This window comes from Gorilla gorilla, chromosome 1, assembly GCF_029281585.2.
Source record: "Gorilla gorilla gorilla isolate KB3781 chromosome 1, NHGRI_mGorGor1-v2.1_pri, whole genome shotgun sequence".
In the NCBI taxonomy this organism is placed as follows: domain Eukaryota; kingdom Metazoa; phylum Chordata; class Mammalia; order Primates; family Hominidae; genus Gorilla; species Gorilla gorilla.
In genome coordinates, this window is record NC_073224.2 from 52,178,378 (window position 1) to 52,199,397 (window position 21,020).

Genomic DNA, 21,020 nt, shown 5'->3' on the forward strand with positions numbered 1-21,020 from the left:
CAGGGACAGCATGGGACCCCTGTACCTCAGTGGCTGCACACTCCAAGGCTGAGTTTATGAAGGAGGACCAGCAGTCATCTACTTCCCCCATAAAACACCGTTACAGACTTGCAAACGCCAGTCTCTAAAGTTGGCTCTCTAGGCTGGACCTGTTCAAGTAAGCTGTGTCAGCCAGTCAGTCACAGAGGAATTGGCCCTTCCACCCCTAAAAGACCCCTAAACCAAAGCCTGGGTGGCAGAGCAGTTGCCACCATCAAGCCAAGCTTGGACATCTAGGCTGAACTATGAAGGGTACACCGTTGAGATAGACAGTCTCTGGCCTTGTAGCCAAAGTGTCCAGTGTTCTGTTGTGTGGGCATCTAGGGGAGTCCTAAGGGATCAGCTGCCCAGCAGCCTTTTTCTAGAAATACAGGCACATCCACATGGATACAACAAGATCTCCAGGAGCCACGTGTCCTTCCTGTCCCCCGACAGCCATACTGATGGGACCAGCTGTGCATAGCCCACCTAAGCTGCGCATCTCAGAGTCCTTCCCTGAGCATTTGGAACCAAGAGACCCCAGGGTAGCCTGGCTTTCTCATAAACACAGGGATATAAACTTCAGAAATGTTAGCGGTGGCCATTCTCCTCCTTGGAGTCAAGAATAGAGAGAAAGCCAGTCTACAGCAAGAGAAAAGAATGAGGCAGCCCTGAAAAGAGGAGGGAGGCCCACTTGCATCCATGCCTTTGGGTTCCATGATACCTTAAGACTTTTCTCACAAAGTCCCCATTTTTGCTCAGAGTTGGTTTCTGTTACTTGTAACCAATAGAGTTAATACAGTATAACTCCATCATTCTCAACCAGGGGCGGTTTTGTTCCCCAGGGGACATTTGGTGATGTCTGGAGATATTTTTGGTTATCATAACTGGGGGAAAGGGGGTGCTACTGACATCTAGTAGGTGGTCAGGGATGCTGATAAACATCCTACAATGCACAGGGCAGCCCCTCACACCAGGAACCATCTAGTCCAAAATGTCAAGTTGACAAGCACCATGCTTGTCAAAGACAGGAGCGATCATCATGAAAAAATAGGCTTTGTGTCTCACTTCTCCATTTGGCAAAGTCTCTTTTATTTTAAACAATATTCTGGTGGTGAGAATTCTCATACCTTGATAGCAGGAGGACAGACAATGAGTGCAACCTCTATGAAGAATCATTTAACAAGACATTTACCTGGGGCCTTAACATGTTCACTGTTAAATCAGTAATTTACTTTGTAGAATTTATTCTTGGTAGAAAATCTTAATTCAGATATACACAAAGATTTATGCAAAAGGATGTTCAGTGTAGCTTTATTTATAATGGTGAAAAATGGAAACAACTTAAATATCAACCACTGGGTATTGGTTACATAAATTATGATACATTCATAGCACAGAATAATATATGTAGCACTTAAAATTATGTTTATGAAGATTATTTAGTAACACAGGGAAATGCTCATTATGTTAACTGAAAAGCCAGAATATAAAATTTTTGAAATATGCATAAGCACAGAAAAAAAGGCTGCAGGGAAATATATCAAAATATTAACTGTGGCTATCTCTAGGGACTAGGATCACAGCTATTTTTTTGTTTTCCTATTTTTAAAAAATATTTTCCAATTTTTCTGCAATTAACATGTATTATAATTTGAAATTTAATACTAGAAAGGAATCGTGATATCAGAATTGAGGATAGTCTAGATTATTCATTCATCAAAAAATAAATATATATATATATATATATTAAGAGCCTACCATGTGCTAGACGGACATTGTGAATAGGCAGACAAGGCCCCTGACCTCAAGGGGTTTCCAGTCCAGGAGAGGAAGCACTTCAGAGGTTCCAACTATTTGCAAATTCACTGTTATAGAAACCATCTGAAAAGGATTTGTTATTAACACTTAAATAGCTACCATTTGTTGAGAGCTTATTATGTCAGTACTAGATGACTTACAATTTTGATCTCATTATCTCTGCATAACACCCCGAAAAAATATGGTTAAGTCTTGGTCACACGGCTGGTGGGCAGTGGCCAGGATTCAAACCGTATCTATTTACCAACAGCACAAATTCCCAGTCTCCTCTGCTCCCTGCCTCAGTGACAGGGGTCATTTCAGGACCATAAGATATGGCAAACTGGAGCCACCAAGAAAGATTTTAAAGTCTAGAAAGCCAGATAGAAAAGGGTATGCAGGCCAGGTATGGTGGCTCACAACTGTAATCCCAGCACTTTGGGAGGCCAAGGTGAGAGGATTGCCTGAGTCCAGGAGTTCAAGACCAGCCTGGGCAACATAGTGAGACCCTGTCAACAAAAAAATTTTAAAAAGACAAAATTAGCCAGGCATCGTGGTGCACACCTGTGGTCCCAGCTACTCTGGAGGCTGAGGTGGGTGGATGGCTTCAACCTGGGAGGTTGAGGCTTCAGTGAGCCTTGATCATGCCACTTGGGCTTCAGCCTGGGCAAGATCCTGTCTCAAAAAAAAAAAAAAAAAAAGAGAGAGAGAAAAGAAAGAAAGAAAAGAAAGAGGCATGAGTGGGAGGAATGTAGGCCACTGACCAGATATCCAGCAGGAGGCCAAGAGTGAAGTTGTTTGCAGTGTTAGGGAAGGTCGTGGGGCCAGGGCTAGGGCAGAAGGGTGGTCACTGTCACAGATGAGCTCTGAGCTGCCCACGAGAAGAAAGAAATAGAGAAAAAGCAAAACCATTTAAGAAGTGGAGATAGAAAGACGAGGGCTTTGATGTACATTGGAATGGCTGCAGCTGCGGCCAGAAAGGAGCACGTCCTCTCCCCAGAGGTGAGTCTATTAGAGAAGGTTCCACACAGTGAAAGGGGAGCACAGAGGGGAATGAGCTTGTGCTGCAAACCAAAGCTCAGGGGACTCCAAGAACACACGGAAATCAGGAGACCTCATGGGTTGTTGTAAAGGGCTATTGAGATGGCCTCCTCCCAGAAGAAATCAACAGAAAGGGTCCTGCTTCTTGGTGACCCAGAAGCCCGGGATAGGCTGGGTGTGGAGGGAAAGGGAAGCTGCGGAAGTCAAACTGGGGACTATTAGGAGCTTGGATCACTGGATTAACTTTGCAAAGTGAATTAAGTAATGAAGCTGGATGCAGATGGTGGAGCAACCGGGGTAGTCTGTGACTGGGAGGGACTAGTTTCTGCACTTCCAACAGCTGGCTGAACAGGTTAAATGCTCCACTCAAAGCCCAGGTCATTACCGTTGGTGGTGACATCCTGGCCCCTTCAGTGACAGACACAGGGGATCACCGTGGAGAAACACCAGGGAAGCTGAAACTGATTTCCACTCACAATCTCGTTGTGTGCTTTGGTTCAGACACTTTTTTTTTGGTTCAGAAACTTCCAGGGGAAAACACCAGGCTAGGAGTCCAGAGGCCTGAGTGCAAGTCCCGGGACTCCTGTAAGTCACAGGAGCAGACGCATGCCACTTACCCGTGTCCTCAGCTGGAAAGTGGGAATGACGGTGCCACCCTCTCCTTCTCGGGCCTCCCCTGCCCAGTTTTCTCGGTGCCTCAGTGCCCTCCTCCAGACAGAGGGGGTGAGGAAAGTGCCTGCTTCGCAAGGCAGTGATGACGGTCCAAGGAGGCAGCGCACGGTAAACTCCCTCCGAGGAAGCCAGGCTCGCAGTCAGCACTCAGCATCGTTGTTGCTGCTGCTTCTGCTGTTGTTTTTAGGCTAACTGGAGATAATAGATATGAAAGTGTTTTGAGAAATACAAAGCACTCTATGTTCCAATAAAAGGTGTGGTTTCCATTCTTCCCTCTTCATGTTTCATTTCTCAAAACTCCCCTCTGCACTGCTGGACTGAGCTATTGAACATGTCCCATCTCCCACAGGCTCCCCTGCCTCCAGCGCCCCCATCCCCTCCCCTTCACCCCCTCCTTCCTGGCACACAAAGCCCAACCCTGCTTTCTCTCCCCTGGGAGCCTCCCCTGACCCAGGCTGGGCTGGAGCCTCCTCCTCTGGGTTTCACCAGCACCCGTTGACTGCTGGCTGCACATACTGCAAATTTTCTGTGCTTTCATTTTTGGTTTTGTTTTGTCTTTTTCAGTCTTTTTCCTGCACTCTCCCCACCCTGACATAAGTTTCTTGGGCATAGACAGGGTGTCTAATTTGTCATTGCATGCCCAGAATCTAGCAAAGTCCAGGCATATTATCGTAAGCCCAGCAAATGTACATGGATTTGAATGAATGAGGAAATAAGATCATGTATATGAAGTCACCTTTTATGGTCTTAGAAATAATCATTATTAATAGCTCACTCAACAATATTCATTGATCACCTACTAATCTTTGAAAGGCCTCTACCAGGTACCTAGGGCAACACATAATAGGGTCTCTGCTCTCAAGGACTTTTCAAGGGAATAAGGGAGAATCCCTAGTGGAATTTTACGACCTGCAGATGACAATAACATAAATGTAGTAACATACGTATGTGCCCTAAAAGAGGCCAGGCTACCTGTTGCAGAAGTACAGTCAGGGACAGCTCCCCAGGGGCTTCAGGAGGCTCCTAAAGGAGGAGCTGACTTGAGCTCTGCCTTGTCCAGCCTCTCTGCAGCCCTGGGCCCTTCACTTCGTCTCTTCCTTCAGCTTTGGGATGACTCAAGAGAGCTTGTGTCCTGCCCCTAGCCGCTCCTGAGGGGCCAGCAGCTCCCTGGGCTTCTCTGAGGCCACCACCTGGCAAACCTGGGGAGTCCTTGATCTGAGGCCCCCGCAGGGTCACGCCTGCTACAACTCCATCTGGCCAAGGCCTCAAGGCAGCAGAGGCTGAGGGATTTGGAGCCCCCCAAACCCTGGTTTGAGTCCTGGCTCTGCCACTTGCCAGTTGTGTGAAGACATAATTACACTTTATCCAGGCCCCAAATTTCTCGTGTATAAAATGAGGCCAAGCCAGGTGCAGTGGCTCACGCCTGTAATTCCAGCACCTTGGGAGGCTGAAGCGGGAGGAGGATCACTTAAGGCCAGGAGTTCAAGACCAGCCTGGGCAACATAGCAAGACCTTGTTTACATACAAAATCAAACATTTAGCCAGGTACGGTGGCACATGCCTGTGGTCCCAGCTACTTGGGAGGCTGAGGTGGGAGAATTGAGGAGCCCGGGAGGTCGAGGTTGCAGTGAGCTGTAATGGTGCCACTGCATCCTAGCCTGGGTGACAAGAGTGAGATCCTGCCTCAAAAAAAACAAAAGCATAACGTAAATAAAATGAGGACAATAGCCATTAATGAGATGGTGACACTTCAATGAAACAACAGATATGGAGAACCTGGAACATTCTTTTAAAAGTCTTCAATAAATGTAAACCATTTTTCGCTCTAGGACCTATAAAGCTGCAGTGCTTTGCAGCCAGCGGTGGGTGCACTCTAGGCCTCATGGGTGTGTTAGACATCTCACAGGGCCCTGCCCCACCCTCTGGTCTGGGAATCCTCCTGGGATCCCAGAAAAATGATGCAGGTTAGTAAAACTCAGACCTTCTAAATTGTATAGACACATTTAAGAATCTCTCAGGGTCAAGAACTAGTTGTAATTAAATTATAAATGTCCGGAAAACAGAGAATGACCTCATTTTAGCCTCTGACCCCATGAGGCACAAAAGGCAGGTATAGTTACCTCAGATGAGGAAACCAGGCCCAGAGAAGGGAAGTGTTTTGGCCAAGGGCACACAGTGCACGAGGGGCAGAACCCGGACTAAGTCTGCCCTTTCCTCTCTGCATAGTTACCATCTAATAGGCTAGGTGCCCAGAGGGGCCTCTTCTTGCCTAGGGACCAGTCTGCCTTTGTAGGACTAACAAATTAGCTACAAGATTAGAAATTACAGTTTAGGGGTCACGTCGCCTCTGGCTCCAAGAGTCTGAACCTCCCCAAATTGTTCCTGGGAATAACATCACTATTGTAAAACCTAAGATCAGTGCTTGAGATATTTTGCAGACCCTGCACTCGATGGATCAGCTGACACCACCAAGACCAGTAATCTGGCTCAACCAGTTCTGCCATCCCACCCAGGAACAGAAAACAGCAAGAAAACCTCACTCCGACCCCCTGTGATTCCATCTCCAACCTGACCAGTCAGCACTGACCATTTCCCAAGCCCCTACCCACTGAATTATCTTTAAAAACTCTGATCCCTGAATGCTCAAATGCTTGGGGAGACTAATTTGAGGAGTAATAAAACTCCGGTCTCCCACACAGCTGGCTCTGCATGAATTACTGTTTCTTCACTGTAATTCCCCTGTCTAGGCAGCAGGCAAGGTGAACCCACTAGGCGGTTACACTGTCCTTACAGTCTCTAAGGCTCCTCCTGCCCCAACACTCAGGGACTCCCGGGCATTCAGTCGAGGGGTGTAAGATCAAGCCAGGCCTGACATCCTGCTGACTTGCCTGTCATAGAACAAAGGTCCCAGGGTTATCTGGCCCATGCTCCTGCTCCCGGCTCTGCCCATCTCCTCTCTGCCGCCTGCTCCCAAACCAACCTGTCTGTCCACCCCAGTTAGCACTCCAGCTGGCTGGAGGGGAGGGAAGGAGAGGCTGCATTCATTGCAGCCTTGTACATATAAGCAAGTTTGTGGGCCCACAGCCTTCACCCCACCACCCCCTGTTCTGCCACTGCATCATCTCCAGTCTCTTCTCTCCTCCCTGCACCCATCCCCCAACCACAGAAGCCTAACAGATTCCAAGGGAACAGCTGGAACCTCCTTGCTGCTGGAACTTTTGCTGGTGGGAAGGGGTAGGGCATGCCCTGACCTGGGCATCTCAGGGACACACTGCTCGGGCCTCAGCCTTCTGGGTCTCCTCTTGGTTCCATTTGTCCTGTAGCCTCTCCCTGTACAGGAGGTCAGGAGGAGCAGTCACAAGTCGCCCTGTCTGATGCATTAGGACACAGAAACCCAGGAAGGTTGAATGGCTCACTCAAGTTCACACACAGCAGCCCGAGGAGGAAACCACTCAGTCCAACAGGAGCTTGGCCAAGTTGCCAGCTGGCCTTGCCCTCCTCCCTGAGATGGCCAGCATCCTGTATGGATTCAGGCAAAACTCAAACATCAAAACTGGCAGAGGTGGAAGTGGAGAGTGGCAAAAGGGGAAAAAGATGAATCAAGGCATGCAATCCCACTAAAGAAAGAAGGCTTTAATGTACCTGGTGGCCCCCTGCCGGCTCCCAATGCCAGCCACAGCGCCATCCTCCTACTGAATGTTTAATTAAAAGAACAGGACTAATGGGACGGGTGTCAAACTACACACTTAATCTGCACCAGAGACAGCCCCTCTGGGAGCCACTGAAAGAGATCAAAGCTGCTTCTGTGGAGCCCTCATTCTTCAGGGACTTCAGGGGAGTCGGCAGCAGGAAAAAGATTTGGAAAAACCACCAAAAAAATAAAAATAATAATAATAAATGAGGAAAGAGAGGAGAGTTGGGAGTAGGAGGGTGTGAGGAGCGCAGGCCAAGGAAGGCAGCAGGTTCCAGGCCATGCTTGGTCCCCTAGTGTCTCTCCTCACACCCAGCCCCAGTGACAACTGGTGTCCTCAGCTCAGGCCATGGCGGTGAGCCCCTGCCTCCGTGTGCCTGACCCAATTGAAGATCCTCCTGTGACTCCCCTCTGTCTCTCTTTCCAGTAACTTGGAACCCTCCCTGACCGCTTTCCTTCTTTTGGGTCTCCAAGCCTTGCAAATGCTGCTTCCTTGCCTGGAGCGTCCTTAGCTTGGGTTTGTGTCACTTGCATTCAAAAGAGTCTAACATAAGAGAAATGGTCAGATAGGAGGGCAGAATGGATCATTGTTAATTATGAGGACTTTGGAGGCAAACTGCCCAGATTCAAATCCCTGTTCCACCCCTTGCTAGCAGTGTGACCCCAAGCAAGTCATTTAACTTCTCTGTACTTCATCTGTCAAATTCACTCATCACAATACTTAACTCACAGGGCTGCCGTTAATTAGTTAATGTCCACACGTATCTGATTAGAAGAGCACACTGTGTAACACAGCCCATTACAACTGCTCTAACTCCAGCCCACGGGGCCAGCTGGCCGGGGCCCCTTTCCACAGCAGCGGTGAGTCCAGACGGGCCACACCTGCTGCTGCTCCATGGCTGCATCCCCTTGTGCTGTCCTCCCAAGGCTACATCTACAAGTGGAGAGGATTTGGCTATCACTCACTGGGGGAGAGATAAGTGTGGAAGCAGGAGGGGGAACTGGGGAAGGAGGGAGTCTGCGTGTGGGACACCTTCGGAAGCCCTTGTCTTCTGCGTAGTCCCCAGGGAAAGGAACGCCTGCCTGCTCTGTAGAGGGCAGGCTGAGCTCTGAGTGTGGGCTTCCTATCCTCACAGCAGCTAGTTTCATACTTAAAAGTCTGAAGCCAGATATATTCTGCCACCAGATTAATTTTTTTCTGAAGCTCCCATTTGGTCTGTTGGAGGAATTCACATTCCTCCGGCTATCATAACTTTGCTCTATCTTTCAAGAGCTCACACCCCTGGCCTTGTTTTGCAAATAGAGCATTCTTTCTCTCCTGCCTGTCCTTTACCTTACAAAGCTTCCCCATACTGAACAAAAACATTTTCAACTGCTCTGCAGTGGAAGGTAGGGAGGCCGGGGTGGAAGTAAAGGGTAATTAAATAATTTCTGCTGCAGCACGAAAAGCTGAACAGCATGAAGTATTATTAATACGATGTGCTCTTCCTAATGAATTAACACAGGCAATCCCTCTCTCCTGTCTGGTGTTCAGTAAATATTTGTTGAATGAATGAATGTTAACAGCTTATGATTCTGTCTTTCCTGCTCTGATGAATTATGAAGTCCATGTAGCCAAATCAGCATCAAACCCATTTTATATGCAGTCTATGTTTTGAGGCCCAGGTCAAAGTGAATAAAATATGTGTGAAAATGAAGTGATAATGTCCATTGGAGACCATTGGCTTCCTGTATTTGTAGGGGATAGGGTCTACCTGGCTTGGTATTGGTGACTTGAGAGTAGCCTTCCAGCTGCTTTTCTCTGGTTCCCAGGTAAACCAGGGTCAGGCTGTCCCTTCTAGGTGGAACTCTGTTGAGACCCCACAGGCAGCTCTGGTGAATGACCAGCATGTGCAAACTCATTGCTCTCCAGCTGACCCCAAAACCATGCAGGAAGAAGGGCAATTCCTGCAGGACTGAGTCTGCCCCCGGCTGAGCCTTGTTTTGCTCATTGCAGATATGTAAGTCTCTCCATAGTGCTGTGACTCACCTGTCTGTCCTTGGTTGGAATTCCACAGGGAAATCACATGCAGAACCTGGTCACTATCTGTACACAAAGCACATGGAGAGATTCTAGGGACAATCATTTCTAAGTAAATTATCTAAGGGCAGAAGAGTCTGCCCGGGAGCTGGCGGAGAATGGAGCAGGGACAGGAGATGGGAATAAGTGACTTGTACATTAATCACAAAGCAATCAGCAGATGACAAGGGGCCTTGGAACCACTGCGTCTCTCTAGCTGGACGAGGTGAAAGGAAAGGTCACCCTTGTCTGGGAACTCCCATCCATCTTCAAGACACACACTTACCTGGCTTGCATGTGCCTGAGCTTCCTGTTTTCCCTGTCCAGCAGAGATGCTGCCCTGGCTTGGTTCATTGTCCATTATCCGCCCTCTGGGCCATCCCAGCATCCACCTGGCCTGCCCCACCTGGCCCAGGCCACAGAGGAGGGCATGGCTTTGGCTAGTTGACCATTAGGAAGTCATTTACTGGGTGTAACCTACCTCAGTTCCTGAGACCTGTAAACTCCTCTTTCTCTGCCCTGAATCTTCCCCAGTTATCAGGGCCCAAGCAGGAGAGTGGGCGTGAACTCTCAGCGCTCTTCCACTAACTTTTTCCCTTGATCCTCCCCAGCTTCTTCCCTCTCCTGGCAACCCACCCCCTGCCCACTGTCCCCTGAACAGAGACTCCTGATGGATGGAGCTGTCTTCTTACCTCCGCTGGCCCTCCCTGGGCTGTACACTAGCCCTTGGATCAAAACCTGTTCCCAAGTTCAGATCAATTTCTTTCTGACATATTTTCACAAAAGTGGGTTTTGTCTCCCAGGTCATTTCAGTTTGAACTGGAGCAATGTCCTTGCCCAGGTGTAACCCTTGGCAGTAGATTTCGGCAGTGGTGATGAGTTTGGAGTAGAAAAAAAGAGTCCTGATTAGAATGGCTACTCCATGGCTCAGATCACAGATAGAGCGTGAGATTTGGATTTAGGCATTGGATTTATTTTATATATTTATTTATTTGTTTATTTGTTTATTTATTGAGACGGAGTTTCATGCTTTCGCCCAGGCTGGAGTGAAGTGGTGCAATCTTGGCTTACTGCAACCTCCACCACCCCTCTCCCGGCCGTCACCAGGTTCAAGTGATTCTCCTGCCTCAGCCTCCCGAGTAGCTGGGATTATTGGCACCTCCCACCACGCCTGGCTAATTTTTGTATTTTTTTCGTAGAGACGGGGGTTTGGCCATGTTGGCTGGGCTGGTCTTGAACTCCTGACCTCAGGTGATCCACCCACCTCAGCCTCCCAAAGTGCTAGGATTACAGGCGTGAGCTACCGGGCCCGGCCCCTGGCATTGGATTTAAATCCTGGCACAACAACTTCCTAGCTGTATAACCTTGGGTGAGTCATTTAACCTGTCCTAGTTTCTCATCAACAACAAGGATAAACATGTTCACCTCACAGATTTAGCTGACGAGCGGATTTAATAAAGTATATATTTTTAAATCCTGGTACAAAGTTGTAACCATTCTCCTTAGCATGGTAAGGCCAGCACTCCCAACATGGGGGAAGGGGTGAAGGTCGGGGAACTGAACTGCCCTCTGCAGCTGAATAGCACCTAGGCAGGTTATTTTAAAGGCCCTTGGCCCCCAATATCTGTGGCACCTGTGTACTCCACCCCTCTGGATTTCCACCATTGCAGGAATTCCTCTGGGTAAGCATTATAGTCTCCCTAGGGTCTCCTTTTGAAAGGTGAAAATTCTCATGAAAGTTACTAATGCTGTAATGTGAAAAGTGTAATTAAAAGATTTTATTTATTTTTGTGAGAATACAAGGTGCCCTAGAGCCCAGAAACCAGGAGGAAGCAAGGATTGCCCCAACTATGAGAGGTGAATTCAGGCCCTGAGCCAGGCACTCTCTTATCCATGATCTCATTCTACCTCATAACAACCTTCAGGGGGAGTTATTGTTAAAGAAATGTTTAAAGGTAAAATCAAGGCCCTTGTATAAATACAACCTCTTACAAACATGAAATTCAGACATGCCAATGATTTAACTCGTCGATTAATAAGGGAACTAGTAAGATGTTATGACCGCTCAAAAAAGAATCCAAAGAGCAGATGCATACAGAAGCCATCGGGAACGCTGACATTAATTTGCTTAATAGATATAAAACTGGTCAATATCCATAGGGCAATAATCAGTTGCATTTCCAATGGATATAATTTGCATTTCTATGGACAAAATCATTTGCATTGTTATCAGTTTTCTACAATTTTCAGAGTCATAAAATAGCTCAAAGACAATGAAAGAAAGGCAGGGGTAACCCATAGGCAAACAGACAGAATGCCCAATAACAACCTTCTTTTGCCATTTCAAAGTCTTGTACAACTTTTTCTAACATTATGACTATCCTCATTTCATCACAAAGCAGAAAGCATGGAGACAGGCACAGAAAGTAGAAATGAAAAGTGGAAATCTAGTCCAGAGGCACCCAAGTGCCAGTCCCATCTGAGGGCCGGGGAGTGTGTAACAAGGATGTCACATGGGGGATGAAATTAGAAAAATAAGAATGAGGTCAGTTTTTTGACAAAGCTAAATGATTTCCTTCAAAAGACTGTCCATTATTGGAGATTATATTCTTCCTACATTTGTGGCATTAAAATGTCTTTTCCATCTGGGCGTGGTGGCTCACGCCTGTAATCCCAGCACTTTGGGAGGCCGAGGTGGGCAGATCACCTGAGGTCAGGAATTTGAGACCGGCCTGGCTAACATGGCAAAACCCTGTCTCTACTAAAAATACAAAAATTAGCGAGGTGTGGTGGCACATGCCTGTAATCCCAGCTACTCGGGAGGTTGAGGCACAAGAATCACTTGAACCCTAGAGGCAGAGGTTGCAGTGAGCCGAGATCGCACCACTGCATTTCAGTCTGGACGACAAAGTGAGACTCCATCTCAAAAAAAAAAAAAAGACAATGCCTGAGCAACATTACCTGGGTCCCCTAGCCCAGCAGGGTTCTCCTTGTCTCAGCCAAAGATGGGAAGCTGACTTGGTTAGGCTGGGCATCCAGACACCGAGGCTGAATAGAAAAGAGATAAGAAAATTACAACTTACAGACTGACCCTGGGGATGCCAGAGGGTGGTCCAGATGGAGTAAACCGCAAAAATGACCTTCTCTGGTGTTAGCCTCCACATGCATTCTGTCTACTGTGTTGCATGGCTTGTGCTATGGTCTGAATACTGGTGTCTCCCCAAAATTCATATGTTGAAACTTAATTCCCAAGGTGATAGTATTAAGAGGTGGGGACTCTGGGAGATGATGAGATCATGAAGGCAGAGCCCTCATGAATGGGACTAGTGCCTTTATAAAAGAGGCTAGAGGAAGGCTGTTTGCCCTTCTGCCATGTGAGGACACATAGAGAGCACGACCCATAAAGAATGGGCTCTCACCAGACACCGAATCTGCCAGCACCTTGATCTTGGACTTCCCAGCCTCTAGAATTGTGAGCAATAAACAACTCATAAAGATATTTATGAGGCCAGGCATGGTGACTCATGCCTGTAATCCCAGCACTTTGGGAGGCCAAGGCGGGTGGATCACTTGAGGTCAGGAGTTTGAGAACAGCCTGGCCAACATGGTGAAACCCCATCTCTACTAAAAATACAAAAATTAGCTGAGTGTGGTGGTGCACACCTGTAATCCCAGTTACTAGGAGGCTGAAGCACGAGAATTGCTTGAGCCCGGGAAGTGGATGTTGCAATGAGTGGAGATTGTGCTACTGTACTCCAGCATGGGCAACAGAGTGAGACCCTGTCTCAAAAAAAGAAAAAAAAAAAAGATGTTTATGAGTTACCCAGTCTAAGATATTTTTTATGGCAGTGCAAGGGGTCTAAGGCACTTGTCAGTAGGCTTTACCTACACTGTCCTCCCTGCCTATAACGAAGAAGATCCGATCCTGAAGCTCAATAAAAACCTGGCCTAAGCTGGCATGCAGACCAAGAAAGACAGGAACAGGGCTTGGCACCATCTCCCTTCCTGAGAGTCTGCTCCAGCACCCAGGGTGCAGGGTTGTAAGCAAAGCCAGAAACGAGAGGGATTACAGACTTCACAAGCCAATGACTAACTAGTATCTGGTGAACTGAAGCAGAGATTTCCTAGCATGTGACAATATTAACATTTGCAGCCTGGGTTTTCAACTCATCCACATCAGGGGTTTGGTTGGCAAAGCCCTGTCACCTCCCCCTCATTTGACTATCTGCTGCTAAAAGTCAGAAATGATCAAAGGCCCTGCTTTTAAAGGCATAATGGGGCTCCACCAGACAGTGAGAAGCCCAGGCAGGCCCCACCCGGAAAGAACAGAGGACGCACACACACTGGAGTTTGGGGTTTCATTCTAAACAAGTGGGGCATCCCGTCATCACTCCACAGGGGAAGGAGGGTCGCGTCCAGTGGAGGATCTGCAGGCACCAGCATGTTAAGCACTGCTACCCTGTAGAACCTACTTTCTGCTGGGTTAACAGGAGAGGAAACAAGCATGGGGGAGGATACAGCTCCTGGTGGTTTTTAAAGAAGAGTGCATTTAAACTCAGTGTGTGCCTGAACAGCTGGGCTGGAAAATCGCTTGTTTAGCTCTGCAGTTTGTGTCAGGGACTCACTGGCTGAGAGAGAATAAAAGCAGCTTGATTTTGTAAACTGTCAGTATCATGAACCAAGGCAAAGACCTCTAGGGAGCAGGGACTCAAGTGACTTCTTTTTCCCATTCCTACACAGCAGAGGGAATGACAGGACCAAGTTCAAGAACAATTGCCCAGGGGTCTGAGCTGTTAGCACTACAGGCATTGATTAGGGTCTACGGTTTTCATGTTCCCGGCTCTGCCTTCAAGGAATCACAGCCCCAGAATTCCTGAATCTCAGATCCAGAAGGGACCGGAGATGGCACAGGAATCCCTGCTTTAGCTCCTGTGACAGGTCCTGGCCTCTGCGGAGCCTGGTGCCCCAGGGAATGCTTACTACTCCTCTGCCCAGCCTGCTCACTGTTTGCCAGCATAGACTGGTGGTAAATTCCATCTTGTGTGAGCTGAAACCTGTCTCCCTTTCATCAACCAGCAGAGTGGGCATGTACCACAGCACCTTAGATGAGAATGGCCCCTCAGAGATCCCATGAGTCGGACTACCCAAATTCACCTGCAAGCATTTTTCTCTGGGTCTACCTAGTGTTTTAAAACTTTTCTTTTGATCCAATATTTACAACAGAGAGATTTCCTAGAAAAATCTAGCCTTGTGGATTTTCTTGGTATATTGGAAAGGCTGGCAACCACGACCCACACTACCATCTGAAAAGACCTGGCCGGAGTTGGGTGTTGGTTATCCCATTGTTATGGGCATGGATCTCCAGTTTACTCTCACCTCCTGCACTCCCTACTCTCCCCATTCCAGTAGCTCTCCTCTGAGATCGCACTGATCTCTATAGCTTATGAGTTTGTGAGACCAGACCTTGCTCATCCTCCAAGTTTTACCAGTGACCATGTGCCAGGATCCTCCTTGGCCTATGGTTCACTCCCTTCCTTTATAATTTAACCTCTTCCCTTCCAGAGCCATACTCACCCCAAGGGATTTCCTTCCTCTTGTCCTGCTCCTATTTCCATCTTGTGGCCTTTATTGATATAAAAATAACCAAACTAACAAAGCAACTTTGTTAACTACTCCTTTCCTTGTGCCCATGCATTTAAATCAGTAGTGTTCAGCTGGGCACAGTGGCTCACACCTGTAATCCCAGCACTCTGGGAGGCTGAGGTAGGTGGATGGCTTGAGCCCAGGAGTTCGAGACCAACCTGAGCAACATAGGGACACGGTGGCGCATAGCTATAGTCCCAGCTAATCGGGAGGCTGAGGTGGGAGGATTGCTTGAACCTGGGAGGTCGAGGCTGCAGTGAGCCTAGATTGTGCCACTGCACTCCAGCCTGGTGACAGAGTGAGACCCTGTTTAAAAAAAAAAAAAGAAAAAAAAATCAGTAGTGCTCAACCAGCAACAGGACCATCTATAGTCTACGTTTAGGGACTTTTGGAAATTTTTTGTATTATGATGACTGGGGCAATTAGTGCTTGGGGTCCAAAAATGCTAAATATCATGCTATGCTAGGAGTAGTCCCATTAAAAAACAAACCAAAACCTTATTCCATTCAAAATGCCGCTAACCCTCATGGGAAAATATTGATTTAAACAGAATGCTAGCTAATTTTGTCCTACATCATTTTTCTCTATGCCTGCGTAAAATGAGAATAATGTATTTCATTCTTATACCAATTCATTTCTTTCATAGAGTTGTTGTGAGGATTGTGTGAGATTTAAAGAACAGATACTTGACACATACTAAGCAAACAACAAATGCTAGCAACGATGGCTGATTCAGAAATGGAATGGTGAGACAGGAACTGGTGTGTCTGCCCATAGACCTGAATTCTAGTTCGAGCTGGAAGAGCTAGTCTGCCATTCACAAACCACATGACCCTGGTCATGTTTCTCCCCTCTAAACAATGAAGGGTCGTACTAGATTTCCGGAGTCCTGGTCATCCCCAATATTCCATGGTTCTGTGTTCCTAATAAGACAAACAGCATACCCTTTTTTTTTGAGACACGGTCTCACTCTGTCACCCAGGCTGGAGTTCAGTGCCGTGATCTTGGCTCACTGCAACCTCTGTCTCCTGGTTTCAAGCGACTCTCCTTCCTCAGCCTCTCAAGTAGCTGGGACTATAGGCACATACCACCACACTTGGCTAGTTTTTTGTATTTTTAGTACAAATCCATGTTGGCCAGTCTGATCTCAGACTCCTGACCTCAGGTGATCCACCTGCCTCAGCCTCCCAAAGTGCTGGAATTATAGGCGTGAGCCACCGTGCCTGGCCAATACCCTTTTTCTAGTCAATATTCTTGTTGGCTTTTCTTGTCTGGGCCTGCACTCCCAGGTGCAATGGTGAAAGCTAGCCCGAGGCTGTATTTCCTTCCCCAGCAAATTAAAGAACAAAGACAAAGAACAAACCCTATGTGTATACAGGACACAGATACACATTGGTTATCATTGCGTCCCTGAAGTCTGTAATGTTTTCAGGGAGGTGGTGGTGGGTAGCCTCAACTTCCAGTCGTTTCCCTTCCTTAGATGGGGAGAGTTTTCTCCTGGAATACAGCCTTTTGTGATAGGTACCTGTTGACCACTAGGCTCTCATCATAGAGGGATTCAGGGAAACAGCTTCTGAGGCTCTACCGAGGCTCAGAAATAGATCCCTCCCCCTACTGCCTGCTGGAAGGAAGGCTTGCCCGATAGGGTAGGAGGCGGGAGGTTGTACATCAAAGGGAAAAAAAACAGCAGTTCAGTTCATTTGAATAAACCAGGAAGAAGGGAACTGCAATAGGTTATTACTGAGAGAATAATTTGTAACTAGGTTACAGATAGTCTCGAGGAGATGGAGACTAAATGGTAAAAATGGACAAAATACAAAATGGAAATAGAACTCTCTTGGTGGCTGGTGGGGAGTTGGAGCACCATTTACCCTACACTTCTACTCCATATTTTCCTTCTGGGTGTGAGAGGTATTTTTCAAATGATTTCTTCAAACACCAGGGGTAAGAATATTTCAATAGACTTAAGGGAGTTATCCTCAAGCAGATTCAACGATGTTAAGGGCAAGAGGGACCGCCTGTCCCCTTAGATTTTTATAGGTTACTGGTGCCCTCTGGTGGGAGATAAAGGTTACGTCTGTGGGGTATAGGCCCAAGATTTGATTGGTCATTCGTGTTCAGACGCTGCAATCCTCCAGCTCGATGTGCCAGCAAGAAGAGGCAGTATCAGGTGATAAGCACCTCACAGGCGTTATCTCACTGGTCCATCAGCCTGTTTCACAGATTAGGAAGCTGAGGCTTAGAAACACGAGGTGAACTACATAAGGTCACCCAGCAGGCAGCTAACTGGCAATCCTGATTCATTGCCAAGAATTCCAGGAATGCTGATGGTCAGTTTTTCAAACATAGACCAACTGTCATGCACACTCACACTCACACAAAAAGAAAAGACAAAGAAGAAAGTAGATGCAATTTTCTCCAAAATGTATGCCCTACGAAGGTAGCGGCTTTACCCAGTTTTGAGCATTGTACTTTGCTGGAGTTTAAGATTTCCCAGTTTAGGGCACTGGAAAGTTCGAGTCTCTTTACCTTGAATCAAAAGCATACCTTATTTCCCACTAGTGATTCTCTTAGAGGTTAACGATGAAAGCGAACAAGCCCTAGACTGAGAGGGGGCAAGAGCTGGTTACTAGACCAAAGGTGTGAATTGGCCATGTGATACTTGATATCACTTCTGTTGTTGTAAAGTAAGGGTGTTCAAGAAAGTGATCCTTAAGGCTATAAAAGATATTTTTTTGCACCCCTTGCCCTAAACTTAAAATAAATGCTCACTCACCTCTCCCTTCTTTTCTCCACTCTTGCAAAGTTTTCCGTGTATGTATGTGTCAGAAATATTGTAGTATCTGCCTAAGCCTAGTAAAACAAAACAAAAATCCATTCTCATCCCCATGATGCTTTCATAATCTTGTCCTTAACCATTTCCCACTGTTCCTCTTCCTCTCCCCAAACCTTCCCCCCTTAGCCTTAGACTTCAGCAGTGGTTCTCAGAATGTGGTTTCTAGGCCGGAAACATCAGCATCACCTGGGAACTTGATAGAAATGCAAATGCTTGGACCGCATGCAGACCTACGTTACTGAAACCTCTGGGTGAGGCCCAACAACCTGTCAAACACCATCAGACCTGTCAAACTGTTTGCTCAAGTTTGAGAGCCACTGTTCCAGATCAGGGTTCTTAATCTAGGGTCCACAGATGGTTCTAGGAAGTCTAAATGTTTTTTGAATTTGCATATAACATTTTGCACAAGTACATGCCCTTTTTCTGGAGACAAGTTCTCAAAGCAGTCAATTCTTGACTCCAACTACACTATCATTCTGTTTCTTTCTTTCTTTTTCTTTTTGAGACAGTTTTGCTCTTGTCACCCAGGCTGGAGTGCAATGTCTTGATTTCCACTCACTGCAACCTCCGCCTCCTGGGTTCAAGCGATTCTCCAGTCTCAGCCTCCTGAGTAGCTGGGATTACAGGTGCCCACCACCACGCCCAGCTAATTTTTGTATTTTTAGTAGAGATGGGTTTCACCATGTTGGCCAGGCTGGTCTCAAACTCCTGACCTCAGGTGATCTGCCCACCTCCGGCCTCCCAAAGTGCTGGGATTACAGGTGTGAGCCACCGCACCCGGCCTATCACTCTGTTTCATAAACAACTTCCTGCCTACATCTGCAAACTCTTCTTTCCTCCTCTTCTTTGCCTTAAAAGATACCTGGCTTTCCCTCCAAAGCATCTTGGTGGTCACTTTCCCATACCTCATGTGCTTTCAGGATAGGGTATGGGGCCTCCCCAGTACTGCACTCAGACCCCTATTCTTCCACACTTCCAAATCTCTGCATACATATATATACACATATATATATATACACACACACATATATATACACAGACATATATATATACACATATATATACCAAATCTCTGCATACACACACACACACACACACACACACACACACACACACACATATATATATTTAGATCTATACTCCCCTTTACTCCTCCTTTACTGCTGTCATCTGCTGACTTTGCTCACACTTTCCCTTGTTCATTACAGACTTTGGGTTCCTACCTCCTACCAGCTTCCTGGATGATAACAACATCACATGAATGACCCATCTAACACCACGGCCTCGTGGGACCTTAACCACTTCACGTCAAAGAATTTCACCTTCACATACTCCAGCCACTCACTCTGTTAGGCCCTGGGGGCTTGCCCTCATCTGGGATGCTCCACCGTATGCCAGTCAGCTTATGCCAAATTACGCTGTGGTAACAAACCCCCAAATCTCAATCGCTTGAATTAACAAAAGCTTGTTCCTTTGTCCATCGCAGGATAGGTACAGCTATGCTCCCTGTTCTCTTCAGTCTTGGAGACAGGCCAAAGGAGCAGCCCCCATTTTGGGACACACTAGCCTCATGTGGAGGAAAAAGAGCACTGACTTACCCACACAATGGTCCCTAAGCCTTTGCTCAGAATAGCACAGTTCATTTCCACTTGCATCCCATTGGCCAGCCCGCTGCCAGTGGTGCAGGAAGTGCAATCTTTTCCAAGGCCTGGTAGAGAAAAGCTGCGCGGGTTTTGACAGTAATACATCTACCACAGCCTTTGAAGTCCTATTAGATCTTTCTTCCTCTCTCTCTCTCTCAACATTATCGACCTGTCTTTTCAGCTCCTGGTCCTCTCCTCCTACTGTACTATTCTTCAGTTTCAATCAGCCCCCTCCTGGAAAACACAATAGATAACATTTACTGAACACTTAGTAGGTTCTATCTTGACATCTATTATCTCGTGAGTCATTGAGAGCTTAGAGAAGTTAGCCTGTCTTCACCTCATTCTGTCTTCTAGGTTAGAACCATTACTTCGCCTATGAGGAAAACAGAAAAACCAGATAGAATTGAGAGGCCAGGTCAGGGCCATAAATGTGTGACACCAATCTGCAGGTTGTGTGATGTTTCTCCTGTAGCACGCATTGGCTGGCCTCAGTGGTCCTCAACCAGAGGCCATTCTCCCACTTAAGTAATATTTACCAATGTCTGCGGACATTTTTTATTGTCATAATTAGGGGAGTGCTACTGGCATCTAGGGAGCAGAGGCCAAGAATGCTGCTAAACATCTTACAACACACAGGACAGCCCCCATCGCAGAATTCTTCAATCCACAATGTCAACGGTCCTGAGGCTGAAAAACCCTGGTCTACAAATTGGACAGTCTCAGGCAATTGCCTTGTGGAAATTTTCCTACTCTGTTCTCTCCCCTATTCTCCAGAATACCTGTTCCAGACCTGCTCCACTCTCTTCAAAGTCTTATCCCAACCACCATCTCTGCTGTATGGCTGGAGGCTCTCGGAGGCCGGCGGAAGGCGCAGCAGGGCAGACCGGCGGTGCTTGGGCATAGAAGGGGAGAGCAGTCCGACCGCGGGCGAGCGGCTCAGGGGTCCCCAGTCCGAGCCCTGCGACCCCGGGGTGGCAGTGACGCCTCGAGTCGGGCGGGCGTGGCTGGGCCGGGCTCTTGAAGAGGCAGCCAGGCACCACCATTAGTGTCTACGGCCATACCACCCTGAACACGCCAGATCTCGGAAACTAAGCAGGGTCGGGCCTGGTTAGTACTTGGATGGGAGACCGCCTGGGAATACCCGGTACTGTAGGCTTTTTGGCTCCCTCCCTCCTTTCGTCTCCGAGCTTCCCAACCGCCCCCTGACTCTGCTCCCCCTTCTCCGCCCGCCTGTGTACCCCGCGGTAGCCCGGGACCTCCTCGTGGAGGTCTGCCGCTGCAGCACCGCCAGGCAGCAGCATCCCACCTCTTCCGCCTCACTGCAGGCCCACCAGGAGCTGGCTTCAGCCCTGGCGGGGCAGACCTGGACATGACCGAAAGCGCAGGCGCGGGTTCCCTGCCATCAGGGTGTCTTCCCGTTCCCAGGATGCCCAAGCAATTCAATTCATTCATCTCTCTCTGTCCATGCTTTCAGCGACACTAAACTTTCTAGTTCTTCCCAGATGCCACTGTTTTCTCACCTTAAGACCTTGGCATGTTTCCTCCTAACTACGGCACTTTTCCCTTCCTCTCCTAACTCCTAACCTTCCTTTAATCTCAGCTCATCTCTTCCCG

The 21,020-nt window shown here is 47.6% G+C and overlaps 1 long non-coding RNA gene and 1 pseudogene across 1 annotated transcript; one reads left to right on the plus strand and one right to left on the minus strand.

The window, feature by feature from the left end:
- Positions 1-505: 505 nt before the first annotated feature.
- LOC134759093 (uncharacterized) lies at positions 506-19,357 on the minus strand. Its single transcript, XR_010134982.1, has 3 exons — positions 15,083-19,357; positions 12,243-12,329; positions 506-3,723 (listed from the first exon to the last, which is right to left on the minus strand). It is a non-coding gene; the product is annotated as an uncharacterized lncRNA (long non-coding RNA).
- Positions 19,358-20,453: 1,096 nt separating this feature from the next.
- LOC115931976 (uncharacterized) lies at positions 20,454-20,562 on the plus strand (annotated as a pseudogene).
- The last annotated feature ends 458 nt before the right edge of the window (positions 20,563-21,020 follow it).